Raw genomic sequence first — 10228 nt, forward strand, 5'->3', positions numbered from 1 at the left:
TGTGGGATATATACATCTATATGTGTCTGAGAGTTTAAAGTCTTGAACTAAGTTTTGCAGGGCCAGTGAGCTGGAATCCAATTTTATCGGAGAGCTAGACTGCCTGTCTGTGTGCTCTAAGATACAATTAAAATCCCCTCCCACTATCACGTCTGTGCTACTTAACAATAGGGGAGAGAGTGCCTTGAGTAGCTCCACCCTTCCTCCCACATCAGTAGGACAATACACATTGATTAGCCGCAGGTTAACGGTCCCCCATTCCACATCCACACACAGCAACCTGCCATCTATGACCCTCTGAATACTTTTCAATTTGAAAGCCCATCCTTTGAAAAGAATGGCCACGCCAGAGGCTCTGTTGTTATTGTCCCCTGACCAAACAGAAGGCCCTTTATCCCACCTATCTTCAAAGCTTTTATACCTCTCTTGATAGGCTAAAGCACACTCCTGCAACATCAACACATCTCCCTCTCTCTGCTGGAGGTAATCAAAGACAGACTGGCATTTCACTCTGTCATTGATACCTCTGGTGTTAAGAGAAATTATGTTTAGAGCCATATTACATAAGAAAGTGGAACCAGTCTTTACAAAACACATTTCTCTTCGGTCTCACCTGTTACCTTCTTCTTTTTCTTTTTCTTCTTACCAATTTCCTGCCAGCCATCCTCTGAATGAGCCTTCATCAGGGTGGCAGCAGTAAAAGCGTTCACGGAGTCCATTTCAAGGAAGGGGGTAGAGGGAGGGGTGGAGGGGTTCCAGCTGTCCCCATCGCCATGCTCTCCTTCCTCCTCGCTCGGGGAGAAAACAGAGTCATTTTTGCACTCCGGCTGTGCTGACCCCTGTGAATTCCCCAAATGTGGGAATCTCGACTGCATAATTTCTGGTAGTGGGGGACTGGGTTCGCGCTCTCCCCTGATGTGCTTGGTCCAAAATCAGATACGGGAGGGTTAGGACACCACGAGCTGCGTGGCTGCGGAAGGATCCCGGTTCGACAGGAGTGGACGCCGCTGCTGGTTCTCGCTGGCTTTTAGTTAGGGGTCCGGAGAAGCATCTCAAGCTAGTTCCACTACTCCTTCCGGACGTTCATTCCCTTTTCAAAGTCAGTCGTTTTGCTGTAGTCTGCGTTCTTTAGGCTGATTATCGAGGTTAGCCTTTATTTGGTCATGGGGGGCCTCGGTACTGTATGCTGAGTCTAAAGACAGTTTCACCCGTTTTCTGATTGCTGGGTTCTGTACCAGTGCAGACATGTCAAACAGTGAATGGCTGTACCTCTATTGTATCCATGCTCAATGAATGAAATTGGTAACAAATGAATATATGTCTAGTTATACGAAAAACGAGTGGTTTATCGACTCATCTTCATTTGCAGATTTAGAGGCAGCTTCGATATTCGTTTTACAGACGGGTTTTTTTTTTTGAATATGGGTCACACACATGCCACAGCAACAAAACATCTCTAGAGATGAGGCTATAGATCACCTTTCCATCCTGCAGGTTTTCCTCCCAAAGCCTACGGCACCAACGGCGACCCCTGCTGGCCGGGAGAGCAAAAGCTTACAGCACCTGGTATTCCCAGGCAGTCTCCCATCCAAGTACTAACCAGGCCCGACGCTGCTTAGCTTCCGAGATCAGACGAGATCGGGCATGTTCAGGGTGGTGTGGCCGTAAGCGAAACCCCTGGCGCCTGACTCGCTACTTGAAGCTGTGTGTGGCGGGGGTTCCGTGCCCCCCGAGCGGGACTGAAGGATCGTTCGTGTGCAACTCTTTGGAAAGGAGCTGCTTTCCAAATCGCATTGCGTGCCTGGATGTTGGCGAATGCGCTCCCTTGTGTTGGCTCGTCCTGCACTGGAGGAGGACAAACAATCTGCACGGAGGAGCACCAGGCAAGTCTTCAGTGCACAGCACTCTGGAAACATTTCGGGGCTGTCGCGTGTTTATTTCAGCACGTAAAGCGCACCGGTCCAACACGTCGGCCGGGCGCACGGCGCCTCCGCCCTCTTGCTGCCCCTGCAGCTGCTTCACTTTTCCCTTTAGTTGCCATCGATTTTTTTGTAGTGCTATACATATACGATTGAGGTATCTTAGAGTTCTCCTTCGAAGACCCAGCACTCTCTTTTCTTTTCCCAGTGTTACTCATATCGGACTTTTTAAACCTAAAAAAAAATCGTTTTTTTTTCTTTCAATTATAACTGAAGTTTAAACAACTAGTGTTAAGTCCTTATTTTTCTGTAGTCAAAAAAAGCAAAAATTAACATTCAGGTCATGAAAAACTCAAAAAAACTCCCCAACCACTAAACTTTACCTCCCACCTGAGCGCCATCTTGAACGCCCCTACCACCAGAGAATGCTCACGATTTCGGAAGCTGTCTCCGGGACGTGCTGATTCCACACATCCTGAATAAATCATGATATTGTTAGTTGTTGTAGCTAGACGTTCAAATGAGTTTCATGGCCAGATGGACTGTTTCCTCCAGCGGTATAATATTGCAGTGAGACAGCACGATGCCTGCAAGACTATGTCACGCTAAACGCCACAGATTGTGTTTGTCCGTTCGTGTCAGTCGTCCCGCAGCCACGGGAAGTGGGACACAAACATGCTGCAATGCTTTCAGGACGTTAGGATTTGTTTGTGCAACATCCGAGAAGAGTTCTTGTGGCTTGAATGTGAACTGTACGTGCCCGCCCCCTTTCCTCTGTAGTGCATGAGTTCCTCCCGGCATGCCCTTCGTCATTGTTCTGTCATCTTGTATTTAAAGGGTTGTATTTCTGCTGCTGAAAATAAGCAACGGTTTTCTCACAACGCCCTTTGTTCCCAACGGAGCCCTTGTCTGTCATGAAATTCTTCAAAACCTCAAGCTAGAAGAAGAAGAAGACGACAAATATGAAGCGTTATAGCAACGACATGCCATGAGACGATCGCTAACGATTTCCATAGGATCCCCGCGGTTGCCTGGCAACCGTCAGCTTTGCGCAGTGGCAGTATCGTAGCCTGTGAGGTTTAGCCGAGGCGCGATTATTGCTAGTTGAAAACTTTTCCCAATACCCCGCTTCCGCCGGATTGCAATACAATCGGCGAAAGCAATTTTTGACAGTCTCGTCAGAGACTGAGCAAGGTGTTTAAAGACAGATTTGGTCACGGTGATATCATGGTAGAAAGAAACGAGCTTGTTACGTGTCAACAGAAACGCTCTTTAGCTCTTTCAGCTTTATGCAGAGAACAGCGTCTGTCGAGATTACTTTTGAGTCAGCGCGAAACGCCGTGTGCTGTCAGTATGATTTCATATTGCTCGTAGCGGCGTCTGGCTTTTGTCTGTCAAACGTTAGGTTGCGCTTCTTCATGCTGCATCGTCGGCATGAGTGGAGCATTTTAAACGTCTGTACTTACTGCGCCCCATAAGAAATCGTTTGTCCCCATTCAAAAGAGATTGTGCGATGTCTTGCAGCGTTCGCAAAGCAAACCTTTGACAGTTTGAAAAGAGGAATTTATTCTGCTTCCTGTGCGTGCAGTAGTTACAAAGTTGAACGTCTTTACACGATCTGCTGCAGTTTTCAGTGGGTGGGCTTTGTCAAATGGCTTGGAAAAACGCACTGTGTTTCGGCTCGGGAAACATCATGAGCAGTGTCCTGCATGTTTTCTGTGTATAGCTGTCTTTTAACGCATACAGAATTCATTCGAAATCATTGATTTCTCCAATTAAAAAGGGTCCCTTTTTGAACCTGCCAGAAGCATTCTTTCAATGTAACAGATTTACTCCGGGGAAGGGCAGCATGACATTGAGAGTAGCTCAAGCTTTCAGCACCTTTATCTGACTGCATGTATGCAGACACTGCTCAGAATCCCCTGTAAGATTCTCCTTCAATTCCGTTTTGCAGTGCTTTAGCTCTTTCAAAAGGCTTCGCTTTGCTAGTCACAATCCAAGGCTCATGACAGCATTTGAAAACATTCGCAACTGCGTTGGCCGGGAATTGAACCTGGGTTAACTGCTTTGAAGGCAGCTATGCGCAACACTGGCTCGCTCCAGAATAAATCTCACGTCGAGGGCATATTTTTTTCCATTTTACCGTGAGTCGGGCTCAGCTGCACAGAGGAGAGAGCAGAGCAAAGAGGTCACGGGGACAGGGGAGTCACACGCTAACGGTTTGAATACGCGGAAGATCACTGAGGGATCCACAGTATATGGACCCTCCGTGCGCCATCAGTCCGCACTCCGGACTCTGAATCCTGCCATCCGAGTTAAGATCTCGGCGGAACCTGAGGCGCAGTTCCTTCTTAAAACGTAATCTGGTGAGCATTTCTAGAATCGTACTTGTATAGATGCAGCCTTTAATGTGTTGCTAGGTTAAAATTGATGACTTCTTGTATTTCAGTAGGCAACTGCCCTCTTGATTTCGGATTTAATTTCTTTATTACAGGGGCACTTTTATGAAGACAGAGTCATGTTCAGGTACTTTGCTTGATGGAGGAAGCTCATTTCGGACTCTGTGATCTGCTCACCTGGAAAGGTCTGCTATACTACTACAAGAGAGAAGTAGAGTCTGGAAGAAGGGACAATTTTATGATGCTTTGGAAGATAATGTTTTTTTTTTCTTATACTGAAAATGAAAGGTAGTTGTTTCTATATGGACTCAGTCTTTGGAATTTGTATATATATATTTCAGTGATCCCTCAGCCATTCCTTCTGTATTGTAATTCAATTTCTCTTTTAAAATTCCTTCCCCACTTCTAGGACCTGCAGTTGTTGAACTCCACAATGGCTTCTATTGGAAAGTCTGTGACTGAGACCAAGTGTTCACTTTTTTATGAAACCATTATTTATTTAGGAGCAATGAGCAATTCTTATATAAATGCAATAAAATCATTATGCTCAAACTATGAGAGAGAAAATTAAGGATAATTTAAGAAATCAGTCTTAGCTTGTTTCTATACACAGATGGTATTATTTATTTTCAAAGGAAACCCGCGAGGATTCCCCTGGTGTGCAAGATGTGCCTGAATACTCTTGATCAGCTTCCTGCTCACTTGAAGAGGGTGTGTATGAAGCACGCCACGGCAGAAAACATCAGGATGGCCTCTCAACAGGCGAGGGAGGACATGATGAATCACCTGAAGAACGGGGTCATCGTGGATTACCACAGAATAGAGATCGTGTCTGGTGAGGCAAACAGGATAGTGGTTGTAAGACTGCTAGAGTCCTTGGGCCTTTTTGTACATGGGAAGCCTGAAGACACATTGGCAAGGTGAGATATTTTTAATCTGTAAGGCTTCTGTAGTTTCTTTTTGAAATCATTGTTACAACATATTATGTAAAAGCATGTTGAAAAGAATCTACCTGCATTCCAGCGGCCCTGAGCAAGAGGCCGCAGTCCAGGAGGAAGAGATGCCAGAGGCTGCTCTAGAAACTGAAACAGAAGCGGATAAGGAAGGGGAAGATGTGAGCTCTGAAGAACTCTATCAGCAGTAAGACTTTTTATTTTTCAGATGTATCTATTTTTTACTAAAATTCTAATTTGTCTTATAGGTATAAAATGTTTAAACCGGTGTTTTATATCCTTACAGGCCCTGAGTAGTTAAAAAGTATCAGCAGGCCGGAAGAGAGTGGCCCAAGCTGGACTCTATAGAAAGCACTCCCTGGATGCTCCTCTCCTGATTGGATTCAAACAGTACCTTACCAAGGATCTGGGAGTGGCAAATTATTCTCAGGAGGTATTTATTTTTTAAAGGCATTTAAAATTAAGCAATGGTATCTTCATTGTAAATGTTTTTATTTCTTAGCTTAAAATTCACCCATGTGAAATGATGTCAGCCATAAACATCATGACTCTATATTTCCTACCTGAATCTATTCTACTTAAATTATTACATTATACACAATTTGAGTTCATTTTAAAAAGTAAAAGGTAATGAAAGGAATGCATTTTCATAAGAAAGATAATACCGATATGCATGTGATAATCTTCCTTATATCATGTAGTGCATCATTTGGACACTTTGTGGGCTTCAAATACAAAGAAAATCATGTTCTATGGTACAAGATAAATACAAAACTTAAGCTTTTATTTTAATTAGATTTCTTTATAAAGCATAAGCAATCATTTATTACATCGCTTCTTGAATTAAATCTTTTGACAAGAGGTAAGACTTCTGTTACATTTAAACCCATGTTTAGCTGTGTTTTTTAGATTTAACTGAACCAATTTCTGTGTGTGATAATGTCCTTGAATTCTGACAACATCACACTAAATTACATGATATAAAACAGCTAATGTTTCTAGAGATAAAGTTTCTGAGATGCTTCTAATTACTTTTTCTTACCAGGGACAGTTTAATTCACCTTGTACAGTACTGTAAGACCAAGATACTTTTTTTAAAAGTTATTTAACATTTTATAGAACTTTGTCTACTATGGCAACATGATGTGCTTGGTGAAACTTGGAAAAATACTGCTTGGCCACTTATCTTAAGATAAAGATAGGATAAAGGTTTATCTTTTGCACCTACCTGACCCCCAGGGAAGGCCAATGCTTTCTAAGTTGATGGTTCCCTACAGTAGACTGTACTTTAATTTCAAAGGTAATGTATATTGACCCAAATCAGTTTTGGAATCCAATCTACTGACGAGATGGAGCACATCCTTTTTTCAGGATTTTAGCATCATACGTTTGGTATATTTAGTCCCTAATGCTGAAAGAAATGATCATAGAACATTTGGACACTTTGTGGGCTTGAAATACAAAGCAAATCATGTTCTATGGTACAAGATAAATACAAAACTTAAGCTTTTATTTTAATTAGATTTGTTTATAAAGCATAAGCAATCATTTATTACATTAATATATGTAAAAATAACATTTTAGCATCATACGTTTAGTATATTTAGTCCCTAATGCTGAAAGAAATGAGCATAGAACATGACATCTAACCTTACCTGCGGTGTTTTTAATCCCTATTGCTCAATGCACGGTGAAAGCATTCCATACATGTGTCTGACAATGAGGAATGGGCCCCTGAGACAGTCATTTGCCTGTTTCACAAATGATCGTATTTTACTAGAGATTCTGTTTGGGATTCAGATGTGCATTCGGACAGCAATCCCTTTCAAGAAATGATATGTTCTGGATGAGGTCAAAGGTGCTGGAACACTGTATCTAGGATGTGTTTGCAGAGACTGTGTGTCTCCTGCTTCAACGCAGTGATAAACAGATGTGCTCCTTTAATTTATTGGTACATGCCCAGGGCAGTAAGCAGTCTGAGGATTTATTTCCAGATGGCATAGAGCAGTGAAGCAGTGAAGTAGTGCAAAACACTGGATCATTATATTATTAGAATCTATTCTACTTAAATTATTACATTATACTCAATTTGAGTTCATTTTAAAAAGTAAAAGGTAATGAAAGGAATGCATTTTCATAAGAAAGATAATACCGATATGCATGTGATAATCTTCCTTATATCATGTAGTGCGTCATTTGGACACTTTGTGGGCTTGAAATACAAAGAAAATCATGTTCTATGGTACAAGATAAATACAAAACTTAAGCTTTTATTTTAATTAGATTTGTTTCTAAAGCATAAGCAATCATTTATTACATTAATATATGTGAAAATAACATTTTAGCATCATATGTTTAGTATATTTAGTCCCTAATGCCGAAAGAAATGATCATTTGTTTAACATGCACGGGTCTGTCTCAAAGGATGCAGTACTCCTGAAGGGTCTCAAACCCTGCATTTCGGATGCCTAGCTGTATCCCTCACATGTGGCACCTCAGAATGACTTCTAACCTTACCTGTGGTGTATTCAGTCCCTATTGCTCAATGCACGGTGTACATACTGCATACATGTGTCTTGAGAATGAGGAATGGGCCCCTGAGACAGTCATTTGCCTGTTTCACAAACAGGGACCTGGATCTAGACCTGGCCCGTACAGGGCTCAAACCCGCGACCTTGGCATTATTAGCACCACGCTCTAACCAACTGAGCTAACCAGCCTCACGACAGTGCTCCTCTCTGTGCTGCAAAAAATCAAACTCAGGGAATTTCTTTTGTCCTCCTTTGAATAGAAAGCCGTGTAATCAGTGTACGGGCTTTCTCGTGCAGTTTCATGGTTCTTGTAACCCAAATCCTACACTGGCCTGAAGTGCCCCCCCATTTCACAGCATTTTTCAGCTGATTTAAAATGTACCTAAAGGAGAAGCATTATTGAAGACCATCAATTACCAAGAGCTTTTGTCAAAGGTTTTGGTGGTCATTTTGAATGACCACAGAGCGCTGTGACCTCGGTTTTACATCTCATCCAAAAGACAGCGCCCTTTTACAACACAGCATCTCCGTCACTATACTGGGGCATTGGGACCCGCACAGACCTCAGGGTGAGCGCCCCACCGCCGGCACCATTAACACCGCTTCCAGCTGGAAGCTTTGTTTTCCCCTGTAGCTCACCCTCATCCGGGTACTGACCTGGCTCACACCTGCTTAGCTTCAGTGGGTTTTTTGAGTTGCGAGTTGCAAGGGGATGCAAGTGATGGAGCCGCTCGCTGCAAAAGCCACTGCATTGGCCGGGAATCGAACCCGAGCCTCCCGCGTGGCAGGCGAGAATTCTACCACTGAACCACCAATGCTCAGTGCCTGGGCCTTCAAAAAAGACGCTTTTTTGGTGCTCTGTGCAAAACGCGTCGACATCTGCTTCCAGCTGCAAAATGCCATTCGCGGACGCTGAAGAACTTATTTCCAAGGCAGCGGGTACAAGCGATTGGGCGTTTTAAAACCACCAGGAACAGCAAAGAGGCGCGCTTCTTTGCTTGCGCCGAAACACACCGACTGGAGGCGGATAACGTAGTCGGCAGGATTCGAACCTGCGCGGGGAGACCCCAATGGATTTCTAGTCCATCGCCTTAACCACTCGGCCACGACTACAGCAAGCCCCACTGCCGCTGCGTTCTTGCTACAATCTTACCTGGATCGCGAGGCGCCGGCGGAAGCCTATTTCAAAGTCGTTCTCCGTTTCAAACAAACATTTCCAAAATACAAGCCTTGCAGACAGACACGCCTCAGAGGACTTAAGGGTGGCTTCATGTCGGAATGATAAAGTCTCCCCGTCCGGACATGAAAATGCCACTTTGTTACACACAAAAAAAGAATCAACAACAGAGAAATGCCCACAAGCATTTGAAAAGCCGCACCACGTCGCACTTGAAATAGCTCTTACATTAGTGGTAGACGCAGGAATCGCCTTTTTATTTACGCTCTTACCAACGCGATGGAAAGCAAAACAAAGCAAAGCAGAGCAAAACAAAACGAACAAACGAAAACCTTGCATATAACGCCGTTACGTGCCCAAGCGGTATTGTACATCATCCTAGCACTGCACCCCGGGGCGTACGGTATATGGGAACGAGCACACGCCACGAATCGTCTCGAATCACTCCCTACAGCTGTAAGGCGCCTTGAAGCGTGCACCCCCAACATTCTTCTTTGCGCATGTGTGAAAGGTAAACTCTTGAGCAGACTCTGAACCAGCTCTAAGGAAACTAATCCGATTAGACGTTACTTTGACTCATCTTTTTACGCTCAGTGCTGGATTGCTCAAACTCCAGCTAGGGTTAGGGTTAGCATTCCCACGCTACTTAGACACTTTGTTTACGCTCAGTGCTGGATTTTGGGAACTTCAGGACGAGTGGGAATTTTCTCCTATCTGTCAATTCTGTTTTGTTTTGGAGACTCTTGGCTGCCTATGTTGTACAGTGCAGCGTGAAGGAAACATTTTCCAAAACTGTGTCAGCTCAAAAGTTGTAAGAAAACCTCTCCAGCTGCTTTAACTCTCTTCATTTTTGTCATTTAATGTGACACTCGACGTATAACTGGAGCCTCACATATGCAAATGGTGAGGCTCCAGTTCGACACCCAGTTCGACACCACTTTACAGTATATGACAAAAGCATGGCAGACTGTGCCGGACCGGCAGATAACTTCCGCTTATTTTTACCATATTAAACATTGGAAATCCTCCCACTTGTATTTGTGACACTTGATTTTGGCTCCACCTAAGACACTCTTAAATCTTCAAACACTTTTCTCTTCTCCCGCAACACTCTTGTCTGTCGGCACTATGTGGCAGCGTTGCATGACAACCCCACTCACCACGGAAAGGAACCTAACAGCTTTGGTAAGAGAGGAGAAAAGGACCTGGCCAGTACGGGGCTCGAACCCGTGACCTTGGCGTTATTAGC

At 43.8% G+C, this 10228-nt stretch overlaps 5 non-coding genes and 1 pseudogene across 5 annotated transcripts in view; 2 read left to right on the forward strand and 4 right to left on the reverse strand.

The window, feature by feature from the left end:
• The first annotated feature begins 734 nt into the window (after window positions 1–734).
• Window positions 735–915, forward strand: LOC138236856 (U1 spliceosomal RNA; annotated as a pseudogene).
• Window positions 916–1551: 636 nt separating this feature from the next.
• Window positions 1552–1670, reverse strand: LOC138236881 (5S ribosomal RNA). The gene has a single exon (XR_011188861.1). It is a non-coding gene; the product is annotated as a 5S ribosomal RNA (ribosomal RNA).
• Window positions 1671–2962: 1292 nt separating this feature from the next.
• LOC138236867 (U4 spliceosomal RNA) lies at window positions 2963–3104 on the forward strand. The gene has a single exon (XR_011188847.1). It is a non-coding gene; the product is annotated as a U4 spliceosomal RNA (small nuclear RNA).
• A 5445-nt stretch (window positions 3105–8549) lies between these two features.
• On the reverse strand, window positions 8550–8620 carry trnag-gcc (transfer RNA glycine (anticodon GCC)). Its single transcript has one exon. It is a non-coding gene; the product is annotated as a tRNA-Gly (tRNA).
• A 213-nt stretch (window positions 8621–8833) lies between these two features.
• On the reverse strand, window positions 8834–8915 carry trnas-aga (transfer RNA serine (anticodon AGA)). The gene has a single exon. It is a non-coding gene; the product is annotated as a tRNA-Ser (tRNA).
• Window positions 8916–10185: 1270 nt separating this feature from the next.
• The window catches only part of trnai-aau (transfer RNA isoleucine (anticodon AAU)), a 74-nt gene continuing 31 nt past the window's right edge, over window positions 10186–10228 (reverse strand). Inside the window, exon 1 of the tRNA in view lies at window positions 10186–10228. This exon is cut by the window's right edge and continues 31 nt beyond it. This is a non-coding gene — a tRNA (tRNA-Ile).

This window comes from Lepisosteus oculatus, unplaced genomic scaffold, assembly GCF_040954835.1.
Source record: "Lepisosteus oculatus isolate fLepOcu1 unplaced genomic scaffold, fLepOcu1.hap2 HAP2_SCAFFOLD_94, whole genome shotgun sequence".
Taxonomy (NCBI): domain Eukaryota; kingdom Metazoa; phylum Chordata; class Actinopteri; order Semionotiformes; family Lepisosteidae; genus Lepisosteus; species Lepisosteus oculatus.